Source organism: Tasmannia lanceolata, unplaced genomic scaffold (assembly GCF_043159265.1).
Source record: "Tasmannia lanceolata isolate RefF3 unplaced genomic scaffold, GAP_Taslan_0.1 ptg000003l, whole genome shotgun sequence".
Taxonomy (NCBI): domain Eukaryota; kingdom Viridiplantae; phylum Streptophyta; class Magnoliopsida; order Canellales; family Winteraceae; genus Tasmannia; species Tasmannia lanceolata.
The window spans coordinates 31,374,611-31,392,629 of NW_027518680.1; the positions used below are offsets into that span (position 1 = coordinate 31,374,611).

Sequence of the window (18,019 nt, forward strand, 5' to 3'; positions counted from 1 at the left end):
GATTCGATAAACGGAATTCGTTCTGACATTTCATTTGCGGTCAAATTATAGCGGGGGTTTGTTCAGATTCAGTGACGTACAGGCTATAGCGGATGAGTGTACTAGTGGATGCGAGTCATGAATCCGGTCGGAAGGTGTTTACTGGCCGTGAGCTACCCTTGGTGCACAAATATCGTTCCGACGATAACTTTTGATCCGCCCGTCAGATCGTGGCGATTCTTATATTGATTCGGGGGTACTCGGGAAGATTCATCGCGCGATGACAGCCCTGGCGGTCACCCGGCTTTCCGACATGCTCGGATCGTCCATCCGGTGTCATCTAGCAGGATTTTTTCGCACTTTCATTTAAACGGACTTCGTACGACAATGCGAGTGGAAACTCTTTATTACTTTGACAATGGAGAGGCATGCTGGGTGCGATCATACCAGCACAAATGCACTGGATCCCATCAGAACTCCGAAGTTAAGCGTGCTTGGGCGAGAGTAGTACTAGGATGGGTGACCTCCTGGGAAGTCCTCGTGTTGCACCCCTGTCACTTTTTTCGGCTATCTACCACTTTTTTCGAACAATCTTTCGGTTCTGGAACATCGATGCGAACTGATACGCACGTTTAGTGCGACGCCTCCTACGTTTCGGTTGGGATCTTTTTATTTTCTGCCGGATAGTGAATTCAAATACGTCCGGTCTTTATTATGGCGGGGTGATAGTGTCGTTTGATTCGATAAACGGAATTCGTTCTGACATTTCATTTGCGGTCAAATTATAGCGGGGGTTTGTTCAGATTCAGTAACGTACAGGCTATAGCGGATGAGTGTACTAGTGGATGCGAGTCATGAATCCGGTCGGAAGGTGTTTACTGGCCGTGAGCTACCCTTGGTGCACAAATATCGTTCCGACGATAACTTTTGATCCGCCCGTCAGATCGTGGCGATTCTTATATTGATTCGGGGGTAATCGGGAAGATTCATCGCGCGATGACAGCCCTGGCGGTCATCCGGCTTCCCGACATGCTCGGATCGTCCATACGATGTCATCTAGCAGGATTTTTTCGCACTTTCATTTAAACGGACTTCGTACGACAATGTAAGTGGAAACTCTTTATTACTTTGACATTGGAGAGGCATGCTGGGTGCGATCATACCAGCACAAATGCACTGGATCACATCAGAACCCCGAAGTTAAGCGTGCTTGGGCGAGAGTAGTACTAGGATGGGTGACCTCCTGGGAAGTCCTCGTGTTGCACCCCTGTCACTTTTTTCGGCTTTCTACCACTTTTTTCGAACAATCTTTCGGTTCTGGAATATCGAAGCGAACTGAAACGCACGTTTAGTGCGTCGCCTCCTAGGTTTCAGTTCGGATCTTTTTATTTTCTTCCGGATGGTGAATTCGAAGACGTCCGGTCTTTATTATGGCGGGGTGATAGTGTCGTTTGATTCGATAAACGGAATTCGTTCTGACATTTCATTTGCGGTCAAATTATAGCGGGGGTTTGTTCAGATTCAGTGACGTACAGGCTATAGCGGATGAGTGTACTAGTGGATGCGAGTCATGAATCCGGTCGGAAGGTGTTTACTGGCCGTGAGCTACCCTTGGTGCACAAATATCGTTCCGACGATAACTTTTGATCCGCCCGTCAGATCGTCGCGATTCTTATATTGATTCGGGGGTACTCGGGAAGATTCATCGCGCGATGACAGCCCTGGCGGTCATCCGGCTTCCCGACATGCTCGGATCGTCCATCCGATGGCATCTAGCAGGATTTTTTCGCACTTTCATTTAAACGGACTTCGTACGACAATGCGAGTGAAACTCTTTATTACTTTGACAATGGAGAGGCATGCTGGGTGCGATCATACCAGCACAAATGCACTGGATCCCATCAGAACTCCGAAGGTAAGCGTGCTTGGGCGAGAGTAGTACTAGGATGGGTGACCTCCTGGGAAGTCCTCGTGTTGCACCCCTGTCACTTTTTTCTGCTATCTACCACTTTTTTCGAACAATCTTTCGGTTCTGGAACATCGATGCGAACTGAAACGCACGTTTAGTGCGTCGCCTCCTACGTTTCGGTTCGGATCTTTTTATTTTCTTCCGGATGGTGAATTCAAAGACGTCCGGTCTTTATTATGGCGGGGTGATAGTGTCGTTTGATTCGATAAACGGAATTCGTTCTGACATTTCATTTGCGGTCAAATTATAGCGGGGGTTTGTTCAGATTCAGTGACGTACAGGCTATAGCGGATGAGTGTACTAGTGGATGCGAGTCATGAATCCGGTCGGAAGGTGTTTACTGGCCGTGAGCTACCCTTGGTGCACAAATATCGTTCCGACGATAACTTTTGATCCGCCCGTCAGATCGTGGCGATTCTTATATTGATTCGGGGGTACTCGGGAAGATTCATCGCGCGATGACAGCCCGGGCGGTCATCCGGCTTTCCGACATGCTCGGATCGTCCATCCGGTGTCATCTAGCAGGATTTTTTCGCACTTTCATTTAAACGGACTTCGTACGACAATGCGAGTGGAAACTCTTTATTACTTTGACAATGGAGAGGCATGCTGGGTGCGATCATACCAGCACAAATGCACTGGATCCCATCAGAACTCCGAAGTTAAGCGTGCTTGGGCGAGAGTAGTACTAGGATGGGTGACCTCCTGGGAAGTCCTCGTGTTGCACCCCTGTCACTTTTTTCGGCTATCTACCACTTTTTTCGAACAATCTTTCGGTTCTGGAACATCGATGCGAACTGAAACGCACGTTTAGTGCGACGCCTCCTACGTTTCGGTTGGGATCTTTTTATTTTCTGCCGGATAGTGAATTCAAATATGTCCGGTCTTTATTATGGCGGGGTGATAGTGTCGTTTGATTCGATAAACGGAATTCGTTCTGACATTTCATTTGCGGTCAAATTATAGCGGGGGTTTGTTCAGATTCAGTAACGTACAGGCTATAGCGGATGAGTGTACTAGTGGATGCGAGTCATGAATCCGGTCGGAAGGTGTTTACTGGCCGTGAGCTACCCTTGGTGCACAAATATCGTTCCGACGATAACTTTTGATCCGCCCGTCAGATCGTGGCGATTCTTATATTGATTCGGGGGTAATCGGGAAGATTCATCGCGCGATGACAGCCCTGGCGGTCATCCGGCTTCCCGACATGCTCGGATCGTCCATACGATGTCATCTAGCAGGATTTTTTCGCACTTTCATTTAAACGGACTTCGTACGACAATGTAAGTGGAAACTCTTTATTACTTTGACATTGGAGAGGCATGCTGGGTGCGATCATACCAGCACAAATGCACTGGATCACATCAGAACCCCGAAGTTAAGCGTGCTTGGGCGAGAGTAGTACTAGGATGGGTGACCTCCTGGGAAGTCCTCGTGTTGCACCCCTGTCACTTTTTTCGGCTTTCTACCACTTTTTTCGAACAATCTTTCGGTTCTGGAATATCGAAGCGAACTGAAACGCACGTTTAGTGCGTCGCCTCCTAGGTTTCAGTTCGGATCTTTTTATTTTCTTCCGGATGGTGAATTCGAAGACGTCCGGTCTTTATTATGGCGGGGTGATAGTGTCGTTTGATTCGATAAACGGAATTCGTTCTGACATTTCATTTGCGGTCAAATTATAGCGGGGGTTTGTTCAGATTCAGTGACGTACAGGCTATAGCGGATGAGTGTACTAGTGGATGCGAGTCATGAATCCGGTCGGAAGGTGTTTACTGGCCGTGAGCTACCCTTGGTGCACAAATATCGTTCCGACGATAACTTTTGATCCGCCCGTCAGATCGTCGCGATTCTTATATTGATTCGGGGGTACTCGGGAAGATTCATCGCGCGATGACAGCCCTGGCGGTCATCCGGCTTCCCGACATGCTCGGATCGTCCATCCGATGGCATCTAGCAGGATTTTTTCGCACTTTCATTTAAACGGACTTCGTACGACAATGCGAGTGAAACTCTTTATTACTTTGACAATGGAGAGGCATGCTGGGTGCGATCATACCAGCACAAATGCACTAGATCCCATCAGAACTCCGAAGGTAAGCGTGCTTGGGCGAGAGTAGTACTAGGATGGGTGACCTCCTGTGAAGTCCTCGTGTTGCACCCCTGTCACTTTTTTCGGCTATCTACCACTTTTTTCGAACAATCTTTCGGTTCTGGAACATCGATGCGAACTGAAACGCACGTTTAGTGCGTCGCCTCCTACGTTTCGGTTCGGATCTTTTTATTTTCTTCCGGATGGTGAATTCAAAGACGTCCGGTCTTTATTATGGCGGGGTGATAGTGTCGTTTGATTCGATAAACGGAATTCGTTCTGACATTTCATTTGCGGTCAAATTATAGCGGGGGTTTGTTCAGATTCAGTGACGTACAGGCTATAGCGGATGAGTGTACTAGTGGATGCGAGTCATGAATCCGGTCGGAAGGTGTTTACTGGCCGTGAGCTACCCTTGGTGCACAAATATCGTTCCGACGATAACTTTTGATCCGCCCGTCAGATCGTGGCGATTCTTATATTGATTCGGGGGTACTCGGGAAGATTCATCGCGCGATGACAGCCCTGGCGGTCATCCGGCTTTCCGACATGCTCGGATCGTCCATCCGGTGTCATCTAGCAGGATTTTTTCGCACTTTCATTTAAACGGACTTCGTACGACAATGCGAGTGGAAACTCTTTATTACTTTGACAATGGAGAGGCATGCTGGGTGCGATCATACCAGCACAAATGCACTGGATCCCATCAGAACTCCGAAGTTAAGCGTGCTTGGGCGAGAGTAGTACTAGGATGGGTGACCTCCTGGGAAGTCCTCGTGTTGCACCCCTGTCACTTTTTTCGGCTATCTACCACTTTTTTCGAACAATCTTTCGGTTCTGGAACATCGATGCGAACTGATACGCACGTTTAGTGCGACGCCTCCTACGTTTCGGTTGGGATCTTTTTGTTTTCTGCCGGATAGTGAATTCAAATACGTCCGGTCTTTATTATGGCGGGGTGATAGTGTCGTTTGATTCGATAAACGGAATTCGTTCTGACATTTCATTTGCGGTCAAATTATAGCGGGGGTTTGTTCAGATTCAGTAACGTACAGGCTATAGCGGATGAGTGTACTAGTGGATGCGAGTCATGAATCCGGTCGGAAGGTGTTTACTGGCCGTGAGCTACCCTTGGTGCACAAATATCGTTCCGACGATAACTTTTGATCCGCCCGTCAGATCGTGGCGATTCTTATATTGATTCGGGGGTAATCGGGAAGATTCATCGCGCGATGACAGCCCTGGCGGTCATCCGGCTTCCCGACATGCTCGGATCGTCCATACGATGTCATCTAGCAGGATTTTTTCGCACTTTCATTTAAACGGACTTCGTACGACAATGTAAGTGGAAACTCTTTATTACTTTGACATTGGAGAGGCATGCTGGGTGCGATCATACCAGCACAAATGCACTGGATCCCATCAGAACCCCGAAGTTAAGCGTGCTTGGGCGAGAGTAGTACTAGGATGGGTGACCTCCTGGGAAGTCCTCGTGTTGCACCCCTGTCACTTTTTTCGGCTTTCTACCACTTTTTTCGAACAATCTTTCGGTTCTGGAATATCGAAGCGAACTGAAACGCACGTTTAGTGCGTCGCTTCCTAGGTTTCGGTTCGGATCTTTTTATTTTCTTCCGGATGGTGAATTCGAAGACGTCCGGTCTTTATTATGGCGGGGTGATACTGTCGTTTGATTCGATAAACGGAATTCGTTCTGACATTTCATTTGCGGTCAAATTATAGCGGGGGTTTGTTCAGATTCAGTGACGTACAGGCTATAGCGGATGAGTGTACTAGTGGATGCGAGTCATGAATCCGGTCGGAAGGTGTTTACTGGCCGTGAGCTACCCTTGGTGCACAAATATCGTTCCGACGATAACTTTTGATCCGCCCGTCAGATCGTCGCGATTCTTATATTGATTCGGGGGTACTCGGGAAGATTCATCGCGCGATGACAGCCCCGGCGGTCATCCGGCTTTCCGACATGCTCGGATCGTCCATCCGGTGTCATCTAGCAGGATTTTTTCGCACTTTCATTTAAACGGACTTCGTACGACAATGCGAGTGGAAACTCTTTATTACTTTGACAATGGAGAGGCATGCTGGGTGCGATCATACCAGCACAAATGCACTGGATCCCATCAGAACTCCGAAGTTAAGCGTGCTTGGGCGAGAGTAGTACTAGGATGGGTGACCTCCTGGGAAGTCCTCGTGTTGCACCCCTGTCACTTTTTTCGGCTATCTACCACTTTTTTCGAACAATCTTTCGGTTCTGGAACATCGATGCGAACTGAAACGCACGTTTAGTGCGTCGCCTCCTACGTTTCGGTTCGGATCTTTTTATTTTCTTCCGGATGGTGAATTCAAAGACGTCCGGTCTTTATTATGGCGGGGTGATAGTGTCGTTTGATTCGATAAACGGAATTCGTTCTGACATTTCATTTGCGGTCAAATTATAGCGGGGGTTTGTTCAGATTCAGTGACGTACAGGCTATAGCGGATGAGTGTACTAGTGGATGCGAGTCATGAATCCGGTCGGAAGGTGTTTACTGGCCGTGAGCTACCCTTGGTGCACAAATATCGTTCCGACGATAACTTTTGATCCGCCCGTCAGATCGTGGCGATTCTTATATTGATTCGGGGGTACTCGGGAAGATTAATCGCGCGATGACAGCCTTGGCGGTCATCCGGCTTTCCGACATGCTCGGATCGTCCATCCGGTGTCATCTAGCAGGATTTTTTCGCACTTTCATTTAAACGGACTTCGTACGACAATGCGAGTGGAAACTCTTTATTACTTTGACAATGGAGAGGCATGCTGGGTGCGATCATACCAGCACAAATGCACTGGATCCCATCAGAACTCCGAAGTTAAGCGTGCTTGGGCGAGAGTAGTACTAGGATGGGTGACCTCCTGGGAAGTCCTCGTGTTGCACCCCTGTCACTTTTTTCGGCTATCTACCACTTTTTTCGAACAATCTTTCGGTTCTGGAACATCGATGCGAACTGAAACGCACGTTTAGTGCGACGCCTCCTACGTTTCGGTTGGGATCTTTTTATTTTCTGCCGGATAGTGAATTCAAATACGTCCGGTCTTTATTATGGCGGGGTGATAGTGTCGTTTGATTCGATAAACGGAATTCGTTCTGACATTTCATTTGCGGTCAAATTATAGCGGGGGTTTGTTCAGATTCAGTAACGTACAGGCTATAGCGGATGAGTGTACTAGTGGATGCGAGTCATGAATCCGGTCGGAAGGTGTTTACTGGCGGTGAGCTACCCTTGGTGCACAAATATCGTTCCGACGATAACTTTTGATCCGCCCGTCAGATCGTGGCGATTCTTATATTGATTCGGGGGTACTCGGGAAGATTCACCGCGCGATGACAGCCCTGGCGGTCTTCCGGCTTCCCGACATGCTCGGATCGTCCATCCGGTGTCATCTAGCAGGATTTTTTCGCACTTTCATTTAAACGGACTTCGTACGACAATGCGAGTGGAAACTCTTTATCACTTTGACAATGGAAAGGCATGCTGGGTGCGATCATACCAGCACAAATGCACTGGATCCCATCAGAACTCCGAAGTTAAGCGTGCTTGGGCGAGAGTAGTACTAGGATGGGTGACCTCCTGGGAAGTCCTCGTGTTGCACCCCTGTCACTTTTTTCGGCTATCGACCACTTTTTTCGAACAATCTTTCGGTTCTGGAACATCGATGCGAACTGAAACGCACGTTTAGTGCGTCGCCTCCTACGTTTCGGTTCGGATCTTTTTATTTTCTTCCGGATGGTGAATTCAAAGACGTCCGGTCTTTATTATGGCGGGGTGATAGTGTCGTTTGATTCGATAAACGGAATTCGTTCTGACATTTCATTTGCGGTCAAATTATAGCGGGGGTTTGTTCAGATTCAGTGACGTACAGGCTATAGCGGATGAGTGTACTAGTGGATGCGAGTCATGAATCCGGTCGGAAGGTGTTTACTGGCCGTGAGCTACCCTTGGTGCACAAATATCGTTCCGACGATAACTTTTGATCCGCCCGTCAGATCGTAGCGATTCTTATATTGATTCGGGGGTACTCGGGAAGATTAATCGCGCGATGACAGCCCTTTCGGCCATCCGGCTTCCCGACATGCTCGGATCGTCCATCCGGTGTCATCTAGCAGGATTTTTTTGCACTTTCATTTAAACGGACTTCGTACGACAATGCGAGTGGAAACTCTTTATTACTTTGACAATGGAGAGGCATGCTGGGTGCGATCATACCAGCACAAATGCACTGGATCCCATCAGAACTCCGAAGTTAGGCGTGCTTGGGCGAGAGTAGTACTACGATGGGTGACCTCCTGGGAAGTCCTCGTGTTGCACCCCTGTCACTTTTTTCGGCTATCTACCACTTTTTTCGAACAATCTTTCGGTTCTGGAACATCGATGCGAACTGAAACGCACGTTTAGTGCGTCGCCTCCTACGTTTCGGTTCGGATCTTTTTATTTTCTTCCGGATGGTGAATTCAAAGACGTCCGGTCTTTATTATGGCGGGGTGATAGTGTCGTTTGATTCGATAAACGGAATTCGTTCTGACATTTCATTTGCGGTCAAATTATAGCGGGGGTTTGATCAGATTCAGTGACGTACAGGCTATAGCGGATGAGTGTACTAGTGGATGCGAGTCATGAATCCGGTCGGAAGGTGTTTACTGGCCGTGCGCTACCCTTGGTGCACAAATATCGTTCCGACGATAACTTTTGATCCGCCCGTCAGATCGTGGCGATTCTTATATTGATTCGGGGGTACTCGGGAAGATTCATCGCGCGATGACAGCCTTGGCGGTCATCCGGCTTTCCGACATGCTCGGATCGTCCATCCGGTGTCATTTAGCAGGATTTTTTCGCACTTTCATTTAAACGGACTTCGTACGACAATGCGAGTGGAAACTCTTTATTACTTTGACAATGGAGAGGCATGCTGGGTGCGATCATACCAGCACAAAAGCACTGGATCCCATCAGAACTCCGAAGTTAAGCGTGCTTGGGCGAGAGTAGTACTAGGATGGGTGACCTCCTGGGAAGTCCTCGTGTTGCACCCCTGTCACTTTTTTCGGCTATCTACCACTTTTTTCGAACAATCTTTCGGTTCTGGAACATCGATGCGAACTGAAACGCACGTTTAGTGCGTCGCCTCCTACGTTTCGGTTCGGATCTTTTTATTTTCTTCTGGATGGTGAATTCAAAGACGTCCGGTCTTTATTATGGCGGGGTGATAGTGTCGTTTGATTCGATAAACGGAATTCGTTCTGACATTTCATTTGCGGTCAAATTATAGCGGGGGTTTGTTCAGATTCAGTGACGTACAGGCTATAGCGGATGAGTGTACTAGTGGATGCGAGTCATGAATCCGGTCGGAAGGTGTTTACTGGCCGTGAGCTACCCTTGGTGCACAAATATCGTTCCGACGATAACTTTTGATCCGCCCGTCAGATCGTAGCGATTCTTATATTGATTCGGGGGTACTCGGGAAGATTAATCGCGCGATGACAGCCCTTGCGGCCATCCGGCTTCCCGACATGCTCGGATCGTCCATCCGGTGTCATCTAGCAGGATTTTTTCGCACTTTCATTTAAACGGACTTCGTACGACAATGCGAGTGGAAACTCTTTATTACTTTGACAATGGAGAGGCATGCTGGGTGCGATCATACCAGCACAAATGCACTGGATCCCATCAGAACTCCGAAGTTAAGCGTGCTTGGGCGAGAGTAGTACTAGGATGGGTGACCTCCTGGGAAGTCCTCGTGTTGCACCCCTGTCACTTTTTTCGGCTATCTACCACTTTTCGAACAATCTTTCGGTTCTGGAACATCGATGCGAACTGAAACGCACGTTTAGTGCGTCGCCTCCTACGTTTCGGTTCGGATCTTTTTATTTTCTTCCGGATGGTGAATTCAAAGACGTCCGGTCTTTATTATGGCGGGGTGATAGTGTCGTTTGATTCGATAAACGGAATTCGTTCTGACATTTCATTTGCGGTCAAATTATAGCGGGGGTTTGTTCAGATTCAGTGACGTACAGGCTATAGCGGATGAGTGTACTAGTGGATGCGAGTCATGAATCCGGTCGGAAGGTGTTTACTGGCCGTGAGCTACCCTTGGTGCACAAATATCGTTCCGACGATAACTTTTGATCCGCCCGTCAGATCGTGGCGATTCTTATATTGATTCGGGGGTACTCGGGAAGATTCATCGCGCGATGACAGCCCGGGCGGTCATCCGGCTTTCCGACATGCTCGGATCGTCCATCCGGTGTCATCTAGCAGGATTTTTTCGCACTTTCATTTAAACGGACTTCGTACGACAATGCGAGTGGAAACTCTTTATTACTTTGACAATGGAGAGGCATGCTGGGTGCGATCATACCAGCACAAATGCACTGGATCCCATCAGAACTCCGAAGTTAAGCGTGCTTGGGCGAGAGTAGTACTAGGATGGGTGACCTCCTGGGAAGTCCTCGTGTTGCACTCCTGTCACTTTTTTCGGCTATCGACCACTTTTTTCGAACAATCTTTCGGTTCTGGAACATCGATGCGAACTGAAACGCACGTTTAGTGCGTCGCCTCCTACGTTTCGGTTCGGATCTTTTTATTTTCTTCCGGATGGTGAATTCAAAGACGTCCGGTCTTTATTATGGCGGGGTGATAGTGTCGTTTGATTCGATAAACGGAATTCGTTCTGACATTTCATTTGCGGTAAATTATAGCGGGGGTTTGTTCAGATTCAGTGACGTACAGGCTATAGCGGATGAGTGTACTAGTGGATGCGAGTCATGAATCCGGTCGGAAGGTGTTTACTGGCCGTGAGCTACCCTTGGTGCACAAATATCGTTCCGACGATAACTTTTGATCCGCCCGTCAGATCGTAGCGATTCTTATATTGATTCGGGGGTACTCGGGAAGATTGATCGCGCGATGACAGCCCTTGCGGCCATCCGGCTTCCCGACATGCTCGGATCGTCCATCCGGTTTCATCTAGCAGGATTTTTTCGTACTTTCATTTAAACGGACTTCGTACGACAATGCGAGTGGAAACTCTTTATTACTTTGACAATGGAGAGGCATGCTGGGTGCGATCATACCAGCACAAATGCACTGGATCCCATCAGAACTCCGAAGTTAAGCGTGCTTGGGCGAGAGTAGTACTAGGATGGGTGACCTCCTGGGAAGTCCTCGTGTTGCACCCCTGTCACTTTTTTCGGCTATCTACCACTTTTCGAACAATCTTTCGGTTCTGGAACATCGATGCGAACTGAAACGCACGTTTAGTGCGTCGCCTCCTACGTTTCGGTTCGGATCTTTTTATTTTCTTCCGGATGGTGAATTCAAAGACGTCCGGTCTTTATTATGGCGGGGTGATAGTGTCGTTTGATTCGATAAACGGAATTCGTTCTGACATTTCATTTGCGGTCAAATTATAGCGGGGGTTTGTTCAGATTCAGTGACGTACAGGCTATAGCGGATGAGTGTACTAGTGGATGCGAGTCATGAATCCGGTCGGAAGGTGTTTACTGGCCGTGAGCTACCCTTGGTGCACAAATATCGTTCCGACGATAACTTTTGATCCGCCCGTCAGATCGTGGCGATTCTTATATTGATTCGGGGGTACTCGGGAAGATTGATCGCGCGATGACAGCCCTGGCGGTCATCCGGCTTCCCGACATGCTCGGATTGTCCATCCGGTGTCATCTAGCAGGATTTTTTCGCACTTTCATTTAAACGGACTTCGTACGACAATGCGAGTGGAAACTCTTTATTACTTTGACAATGGAAAGGCATGCTGGGTGCGATCATACCAGCACAAATGCACTGGATCCCATCAGAACTCCGAAGTTAAGCGTGCTTGGGCGAGAGTAGTACTAGGATGGGTGACCTCCTGGGAAGTCCTCGTGTTGCACCCCTGTCACTTTTTTCGGCTATCGACCACTTTTTTCGAACAATCTTTCGGTTCTGGAACATCGATGCGAACTGAAACGCACGTTTAGTGCGTCGCCTCCTACGTTTCGGTTCGGATCTTTTTATTTTCTTCCGGATGCTGAATTCAAAGACGTCCGGTCTTTATTATGGCGGGGTGATAGTGTCGTTTGATTCGATAAACGGAATTCGTTCTGACATTTCATTTGCGGTCAAATTATAGCGGGGGTTTGTTCAGATTCAGTGACGTACAGGCTATAGCGGATGAGTGTACTAGTGGATGCGAGTCATGAATCCGGTCGGAAGGTGTTTACTGGCCGTGAGCTACCCTTGGTGCACAAATATCGTTCCGACGATAACTTTTGATCCGCCCGTCAGATCGTAGCGATTCTTATATTGATTCGGGGGTACTCGGGAAGATTAATCGCGCGATGACAGCCCTTGCGGCCATCCGGCTTCCCGACATGCTCGGATCGTCCATCCGGTGTCATCTAGCAGGATTTTTTCGCACTTTCATTTAAACGGACTTCGTACGACAATGCGAGTGGAAACTCTTTATTTCTTTGACAATGGAGAGGCATGCTGGGTGCGATCATACCAGCACAAATGCACTGGATCCCATCAGAACTCCGAAGTTAAGCGTGCTTGGGCGAGAGTAGTACTACGATGGGTGACCTCCTGGGAAGTCCTCGTGTTGCACCCCTGTCACCTTTTTCGGCTATCTACCACTTTTTTCGAACAATCTTTCGGTTCTGGAACATCGATGCGAACTGAAACGCACGTTTAGTGCGTCGCCTCCTACGTTTCGGTTCGGATCTTTTTATTTTCTTCCGGATGGTGAATTCAAAGACGTCCGGTCTTTATTATGGCGGGGTGATAGTGTCGTTTGATTCGATAAACGGAATTCGTTCTGACATTTCATTTGCGGTCAAATTATAGCGGGGGTTTGTTCAGATTCAGTGACGTACAGGCTATAGCGGATGAGTATACTAGTGGATGCGAGTCATGAATCCGGTCGGAAGGTGTTTACTGGCCGTGAGCTACCCTTGGTGCACAAATATCGTTCTGACGATAACTTTTGATCCGCCCGTCAGATCGTGGCGATTCTTATATTGATTCGGGGGTACTCGGGAAGATTCAACGCGCGATGACAGCCTTGGCGGTCATCCGGCTTTCCGACATGCTCGGATCGTCCATCCGGTGTCATCTAGCAGGATTTTTTCGCACTTTCATTTAAACGGACTTCGTAAGACAATGCGAGTGGAAACTCTTTATTACTTTGACAATGGAGAGGCATGCTGGGTGCGATCATACCAGCACAAAAGCACTGGATCCCATCAGAACTCCGAAGTTAAGCGTGCTTGGGCGAGAGTAGTACTAGGATGGGTGACCTCCTGGGAAGTCCTCGTGTTGCACCCCTGTCACTTTTTTCGGCTATCTACCACTTTTTTCGAACAATCTTTCGGTTCTGGAACATCGATGCGAACTGAAACGCACGTTTAGTGCGACGCCTCCTACGTTTCGGTTGGGATCTTTTTATTTTCTGCCGGATAGTGAATTCAAATACGTCCGGTCTTTATTATGGCGGGGTGATAGTGTCGTTTGATTCGATAAACGGAATTCGTTCTGACATTTCATTTGCGGTCAAATTATAGCGGGGGTTTGTTCAGATTCAGTAACGTACAGGCTATAGCGGATGAGTGTACTAGTGGATGAAAGTCATGAATCCGGTCGGAAGGTGTTTACTGGCCGTGAGCTACCCTTGGTGCACAAATATCGTTCCGACGATAACTTTTGATCCGCCCGTCAGATCGTGGCGATTCTTATATTGATTCGGGGGTACTCGGGAAGATTAATCGCGCGATGACAGCCCTGGCGGTCATCCGGCTTTCCGACATGCTCGGATCGTCCATCCGGTGTCATCTAGCAGGATTTTTTCGCACTTTCATTTAAACGGACTTCGTACGACAATGCGAGTGGAAACTCTTTATTACTTTGACAATGGAGAGGCATGCTGGGTGCGATCATACCAGCACAAATGCACTGGATCCCATCAGAACTCCGAAGTTAAGCGTGCTTGCGCGAGAGTAGTACTAGGATGGGTGACCTCCTGGGAAGTCCTCGTGTTGCACCCCTGTCACTTTTTTCGGCTATCTACCACTTTTTTCGAACAATCTTTCGGTTCTGGAACATCGATGCGAACTGAAACGCACGTTTAGTGCGTCGCCTCCTACGTTTCGGTACGGATCTTTTTATTTTCTTCCGGATGGTGAATTCAAAGACGTCCGGTCTTTATTATGGCGGGGTGATAGTGTCGTTTGATTCGATAAAAGGAATTCGTTCTGACATTTCATTTGCGGTCAAATTATAGCGGGGGTTTGTTGAGATTCAGTGACGTACAGGCTATAGCGGATGAGTGTACTAGTGGATGCGAGTCATGAATCCGGTCGGAAGGTGTTTACAGGCCGTGAGCTACCCTTGGTGCACAAATATCGTTCCGACGATAACTTTTGATCCGCCCGTCAGATCGTAGCGATTCTCATATTGATTCGGGGGTACTCGGGAAGATTAATCGCGCGATGACAGCCCTTGCGGTCATCCGGCTTCCCGACATGCTCGGATCGTCCATCCGGTGTCATCTAGCAGGATTTTTTCGCACTTTCATTTAAACGGACTTCGTACGACAATGCGAGTGGAAACTCTTTATTACTTTGACAATGGAGAGGCATGCTGGGTGCGATCATACCAGCACAAATGCACTGGATCCCATCAGAACTCCGAAGTTAAGCGTGCTTGGGCGAGAGTAGTACTAGGATGGGTGACCTCCTGGGAAGTCCTCGTGTTGCACCCCTGTCACTTTTTTCGGCTATCTACCACTTTTTTCGAACAATCTTTCGGTTCTGGAACATCGATGCGAACTGAAACGCACGTTTAGTGCGTCGCCTCCTACGTTTCGGTTCGGATCTTTTTATTTTCTTCCGGATGGTGAATTCAAAGACGTCCGGTCTTTATTATGGCGGGGTGATAGTGTCGTTTGATTCGATAAACGGAATTCGTTCTGACATTTCATTTGCGGTCAAATTATAGCGGGGGTTTGTTGAGATTCAGTGACGTACAGGCTATAGCGGATGAGTGTACTAGTGGATGCGAGTCATGAATCCGGTCGGAAGGTGTTTACAGGCCGTGAGCTACCCTTGGTGCACAAATATCGTTCCGACGATAACTTTTGATCCGCCCGTCAGATCGTAGCGATTCTCATATTGATTCGGGGGTACTCGGGAAGATTAATCGCGCGATGACAGCCCTTGCGGTCATCCGGCTTCCCGACATGCTCGGATCGTCCATCCGGTGTCATCTAGCAGGATTTTTTCGCACTTTCATTTAAACGGACTTCGTACGACAATGCGAGTGGAAACTCTTTATTACTTTGACAATGGAGAGGCATGCTGGGTGCGATCATACCAGCACAAATGCACTGGATCCCATCAGAACTCCGAAGTTAAGCGTGCTTGGGCGAGAGTAGTACTAGGATGGGTGACCTCCTGGGAAGTCCTCGTGTTGCACCCCTGTCACTTTTTTCGGCTATCTACCACTTTTTTCGAACAATCTTTCGGTTCTGGAACATCGATGCGAACTGAAACGCACGTTTAGTGCGTCACCTCCTACGTTTCGGTTCGGATCTTTTTATTTTCTTCCGGATGGTGAATTCAAAGACGTCCGGTCTTTATTATGGCGGGGTGATAGTGTCGTTTGATTCGATAAACGGAATTCGTTCTGACATTTCATTTGCGGTCAAATTATAGCGGGGGTTTGTTCAGATTCAGTGACGTACAGGCTATAGCGGATGAGTGTACTAGTGGATGCGAGTCATGAATCCGGTCGGAAGGTGTTTACTGGCCGTGAGCTACCCTTGGTGCACAAATATCGTTCCGACATAACTTTTGATCCGCCCGTCAGATCGTAGCGATTCTTATATTGATTCGGGGGTACTCGGGAAGATTAATCGCGCGATGACAGCCCTTGCGGCCATCCGGCTTCCCGACATGCTCGGATCGTCCATCCGGTGTCATCTAGCAGGATTTTTTCGCACTTTCATTTAAACGGACTTCGTACGACAATGCGAGTGGAAACTCTTTATTACTTTGACAATGGAGAGGCATGCTGGGTGCGATCATACCAGCACAAATGCACTGGATCCCATCAGAACTCCGAAGTTAAGCGTGCTTGGGCGAGAGTAGTACTAGGATGGGTGACCTCCTGGGAAGTCCTCGTGTTGCACCCCTGTCACTTTTTTCGGCTATCTACCACTTTTTTCGAACAATCTTTCGGTTCTGGAACATCGATGCGAACTGAAACGCACGTTTAGTGCGACGCCTCCAACGTTTCGGTTGGGATCTTTTTATTTTCTGCCGGATAGTGAATTCAAATACGTCCGGTCTTTATTATGGCGGGGTGATAGTGTCGTTTGATTCGATAAACGGAATTCGTTCTGACATTTCATTTGCGGTCAAATTATAGCGGGGGTTTGTTCAGATTCAGTGACGTACAGGCTATAGCGGATGAGTGTACTAGTGGATGCGAGTCATGAATCCGGTCGGAAGGTGTTTACTGGCCGTGAGCTACCCTTGGTGCACAAATATCGTTCCGACGATAACTTTTGATCCGCCCGTCAGATCGTAGCGATTCTTATATTGATTCGGGGGTACTCGGGAAGATTAATCGCGCGATGACAGCCCTTGCGGCCATCCGGCTTCCCGACATGCTCGGATCGTCCATCCGGTGTCATCTAGCAGGATTTTTTCGCACTTTCATTTAAACGGACTTCGTACGACAATGCGAGTGGAAACTCTTTATTTCTTTGACAATGGAGAGGCATGCTGGGTGCGATCATACCAGCACAAATGCACTGGATCCCATCAGAACTCCGAAGTTAAGCGTGCTTGGGCGAGAGTAGTACTACGATGGGTGACCTCCTGGGAAGTCCTCGTGTTGCACCCCTGTCACCTTTTTCGGCTATCTACCACTTTTTTCGAACAATCTTTCGGTTCTGGAACATCGATGCGAACTGAAACGCACGTTTAGTGCGTCGCCTCCTACGTTTCGGTTCGGATCTTTTTATTTTCTTCCGGATGGTGAATTCAAAGACGTCCGGTCTTTATTATGGCGGGGTGATAGTGTCGTTTGATTCGATAAACGGAATTCGTTCTGACATTTCATTTGCGGTCAAATTATAGCGGGGGTTTGTTCAGATTCAGTGACGTACAGGCTATAGCGGATGAGTATACTAGTGGATGCGAGTCATGAATCCGGTCGGAAGGTGTTTACTGGCCGTGAGCTACCCTTGGTGCACAAATATCGTTCTGACGATAACTTTTGATCCGCCCGTCAGATCGTGGCGATTCTTATATTGATTCGGGGGTACTCGGGAAGATTCAACGCGCGATGACAGCCTTGGCGGTCATCCGGCTTTCCGACATGCTCGGATCGTCCATCCGGTGTCATCTAGCAGGATTTTTTCGCACTTTCATTTAAACGGACTTCGTAAGACAATGCGAGTGGAAACTCTTTATTACTTTGACAATGGAGAGGCATGCTGGGTGCGATCATACCAGCACAAAAGCACTGGATCCCATCAGAACTCCGAAGTTAAGCGTGCTTGGGCGAGAGTAGTACTAGGATGGGTGACCTCCTGGGAAGTCCTCGTGTTGCACCCCTGTCACTTTTTTCGGCTATCTACCACTTTTTTCGAACAATCTTTCGGTTCTGGAACATCGATGCGAACTGAAACGCACGTTTAGTGCGACGCCTCCTACGTTTCGGTTGGGATCTTTTTATTTTCTGCCGGATAGTGAATTCAAATACGTCCGGTCTTTATTATGGCGTGGTGATAGTGTCGTTTGATTCGATAAACGGAATTCGTTCTGACATTTCATTTGCGGTCAAATTATAGCGGGGGTTTGTTCAGATTCAGTAACGTACAGGCTATAGCGGATGAGTGTACTAGTGGATGAAAGTCATGAATCCGG

General features: G+C 48.2%; 25 non-coding genes across 25 annotated transcripts; all 25 read left to right on the forward strand.

Moving 5' to 3' along the window:
• Window positions 1-412: 412 nt before the first annotated feature.
• On the forward strand, window positions 413-531 carry LOC143872294 (5S ribosomal RNA). The gene has a single exon (XR_013247049.1). It is a non-coding gene; the product is annotated as a 5S ribosomal RNA (ribosomal RNA).
• Window positions 532-1,128: 597 nt separating this feature from the next.
• Window positions 1,129-1,247, forward strand: LOC143874655 (5S ribosomal RNA). Its single transcript, XR_013249327.1, has one exon. It is a non-coding gene; the product is annotated as a 5S ribosomal RNA (ribosomal RNA).
• Window positions 1,248-1,843: 596 nt separating this feature from the next.
• On the forward strand, window positions 1,844-1,962 carry LOC143873579 (5S ribosomal RNA). The gene has a single exon (XR_013248284.1). It is a non-coding gene; the product is annotated as a 5S ribosomal RNA (ribosomal RNA).
• Window positions 1,963-2,559: 597 nt separating this feature from the next.
• On the forward strand, window positions 2,560-2,678 carry LOC143872295 (5S ribosomal RNA). Its single transcript, XR_013247050.1, has one exon. It is a non-coding gene; the product is annotated as a 5S ribosomal RNA (ribosomal RNA).
• A 597-nt stretch (window positions 2,679-3,275) lies between these two features.
• On the forward strand, window positions 3,276-3,394 carry LOC143874656 (5S ribosomal RNA). The gene has a single exon (XR_013249328.1). It is a non-coding gene; the product is annotated as a 5S ribosomal RNA (ribosomal RNA).
• Window positions 3,395-3,990: 596 nt separating this feature from the next.
• Window positions 3,991-4,109, forward strand: LOC143874697 (5S ribosomal RNA). Its single transcript, XR_013249368.1, has one exon. It is a non-coding gene; the product is annotated as a 5S ribosomal RNA (ribosomal RNA).
• A 597-nt stretch (window positions 4,110-4,706) lies between these two features.
• LOC143872296 (5S ribosomal RNA) lies at window positions 4,707-4,825 on the forward strand. Its single transcript, XR_013247051.1, has one exon. It is a non-coding gene; the product is annotated as a 5S ribosomal RNA (ribosomal RNA).
• A 597-nt stretch (window positions 4,826-5,422) lies between these two features.
• On the forward strand, window positions 5,423-5,541 carry LOC143874138 (5S ribosomal RNA). Its single transcript, XR_013248828.1, has one exon. It is a non-coding gene; the product is annotated as a 5S ribosomal RNA (ribosomal RNA).
• Window positions 5,542-6,138: 597 nt separating this feature from the next.
• On the forward strand, window positions 6,139-6,257 carry LOC143872297 (5S ribosomal RNA). Its single transcript, XR_013247052.1, has one exon. It is a non-coding gene; the product is annotated as a 5S ribosomal RNA (ribosomal RNA).
• Window positions 6,258-6,854: 597 nt separating this feature from the next.
• On the forward strand, window positions 6,855-6,973 carry LOC143872298 (5S ribosomal RNA). Its single transcript, XR_013247053.1, has one exon. It is a non-coding gene; the product is annotated as a 5S ribosomal RNA (ribosomal RNA).
• A 597-nt stretch (window positions 6,974-7,570) lies between these two features.
• Window positions 7,571-7,689, forward strand: LOC143872299 (5S ribosomal RNA). The gene has a single exon (XR_013247054.1). It is a non-coding gene; the product is annotated as a 5S ribosomal RNA (ribosomal RNA).
• Window positions 7,690-8,286: 597 nt separating this feature from the next.
• Window positions 8,287-8,405, forward strand: LOC143874361 (5S ribosomal RNA). The gene has a single exon (XR_013249043.1). It is a non-coding gene; the product is annotated as a 5S ribosomal RNA (ribosomal RNA).
• Window positions 8,406-9,002: 597 nt separating this feature from the next.
• LOC143873265 (5S ribosomal RNA) lies at window positions 9,003-9,121 on the forward strand. The gene has a single exon (XR_013247984.1). It is a non-coding gene; the product is annotated as a 5S ribosomal RNA (ribosomal RNA).
• Window positions 9,122-9,718: 597 nt separating this feature from the next.
• LOC143872300 (5S ribosomal RNA) lies at window positions 9,719-9,837 on the forward strand. Its single transcript, XR_013247055.1, has one exon. It is a non-coding gene; the product is annotated as a 5S ribosomal RNA (ribosomal RNA).
• Window positions 9,838-10,432: 595 nt separating this feature from the next.
• LOC143872961 (5S ribosomal RNA) lies at window positions 10,433-10,551 on the forward strand. The gene has a single exon (XR_013247685.1). It is a non-coding gene; the product is annotated as a 5S ribosomal RNA (ribosomal RNA).
• Window positions 10,552-11,147: 596 nt separating this feature from the next.
• Window positions 11,148-11,266, forward strand: LOC143872302 (5S ribosomal RNA). The gene has a single exon (XR_013247057.1). It is a non-coding gene; the product is annotated as a 5S ribosomal RNA (ribosomal RNA).
• A 595-nt stretch (window positions 11,267-11,861) lies between these two features.
• Window positions 11,862-11,980, forward strand: LOC143872303 (5S ribosomal RNA). Its single transcript, XR_013247058.1, has one exon. It is a non-coding gene; the product is annotated as a 5S ribosomal RNA (ribosomal RNA).
• Window positions 11,981-12,577: 597 nt separating this feature from the next.
• On the forward strand, window positions 12,578-12,696 carry LOC143873097 (5S ribosomal RNA). Its single transcript, XR_013247819.1, has one exon. It is a non-coding gene; the product is annotated as a 5S ribosomal RNA (ribosomal RNA).
• A 597-nt stretch (window positions 12,697-13,293) lies between these two features.
• LOC143873384 (5S ribosomal RNA) lies at window positions 13,294-13,412 on the forward strand. Its single transcript, XR_013248095.1, has one exon. It is a non-coding gene; the product is annotated as a 5S ribosomal RNA (ribosomal RNA).
• A 597-nt stretch (window positions 13,413-14,009) lies between these two features.
• LOC143874431 (5S ribosomal RNA) lies at window positions 14,010-14,128 on the forward strand. The gene has a single exon (XR_013249110.1). It is a non-coding gene; the product is annotated as a 5S ribosomal RNA (ribosomal RNA).
• Window positions 14,129-14,725: 597 nt separating this feature from the next.
• LOC143872304 (5S ribosomal RNA) lies at window positions 14,726-14,844 on the forward strand. Its single transcript, XR_013247059.1, has one exon. It is a non-coding gene; the product is annotated as a 5S ribosomal RNA (ribosomal RNA).
• Window positions 14,845-15,441: 597 nt separating this feature from the next.
• On the forward strand, window positions 15,442-15,560 carry LOC143872305 (5S ribosomal RNA). The gene has a single exon (XR_013247060.1). It is a non-coding gene; the product is annotated as a 5S ribosomal RNA (ribosomal RNA).
• A 596-nt stretch (window positions 15,561-16,156) lies between these two features.
• On the forward strand, window positions 16,157-16,275 carry LOC143872306 (5S ribosomal RNA). Its single transcript, XR_013247061.1, has one exon. It is a non-coding gene; the product is annotated as a 5S ribosomal RNA (ribosomal RNA).
• A 597-nt stretch (window positions 16,276-16,872) lies between these two features.
• LOC143873098 (5S ribosomal RNA) lies at window positions 16,873-16,991 on the forward strand. The gene has a single exon (XR_013247820.1). It is a non-coding gene; the product is annotated as a 5S ribosomal RNA (ribosomal RNA).
• A 597-nt stretch (window positions 16,992-17,588) lies between these two features.
• LOC143873500 (5S ribosomal RNA) lies at window positions 17,589-17,707 on the forward strand. Its single transcript, XR_013248208.1, has one exon. It is a non-coding gene; the product is annotated as a 5S ribosomal RNA (ribosomal RNA).
• Window positions 17,708-18,019: the final 312 nt, after the last annotated feature.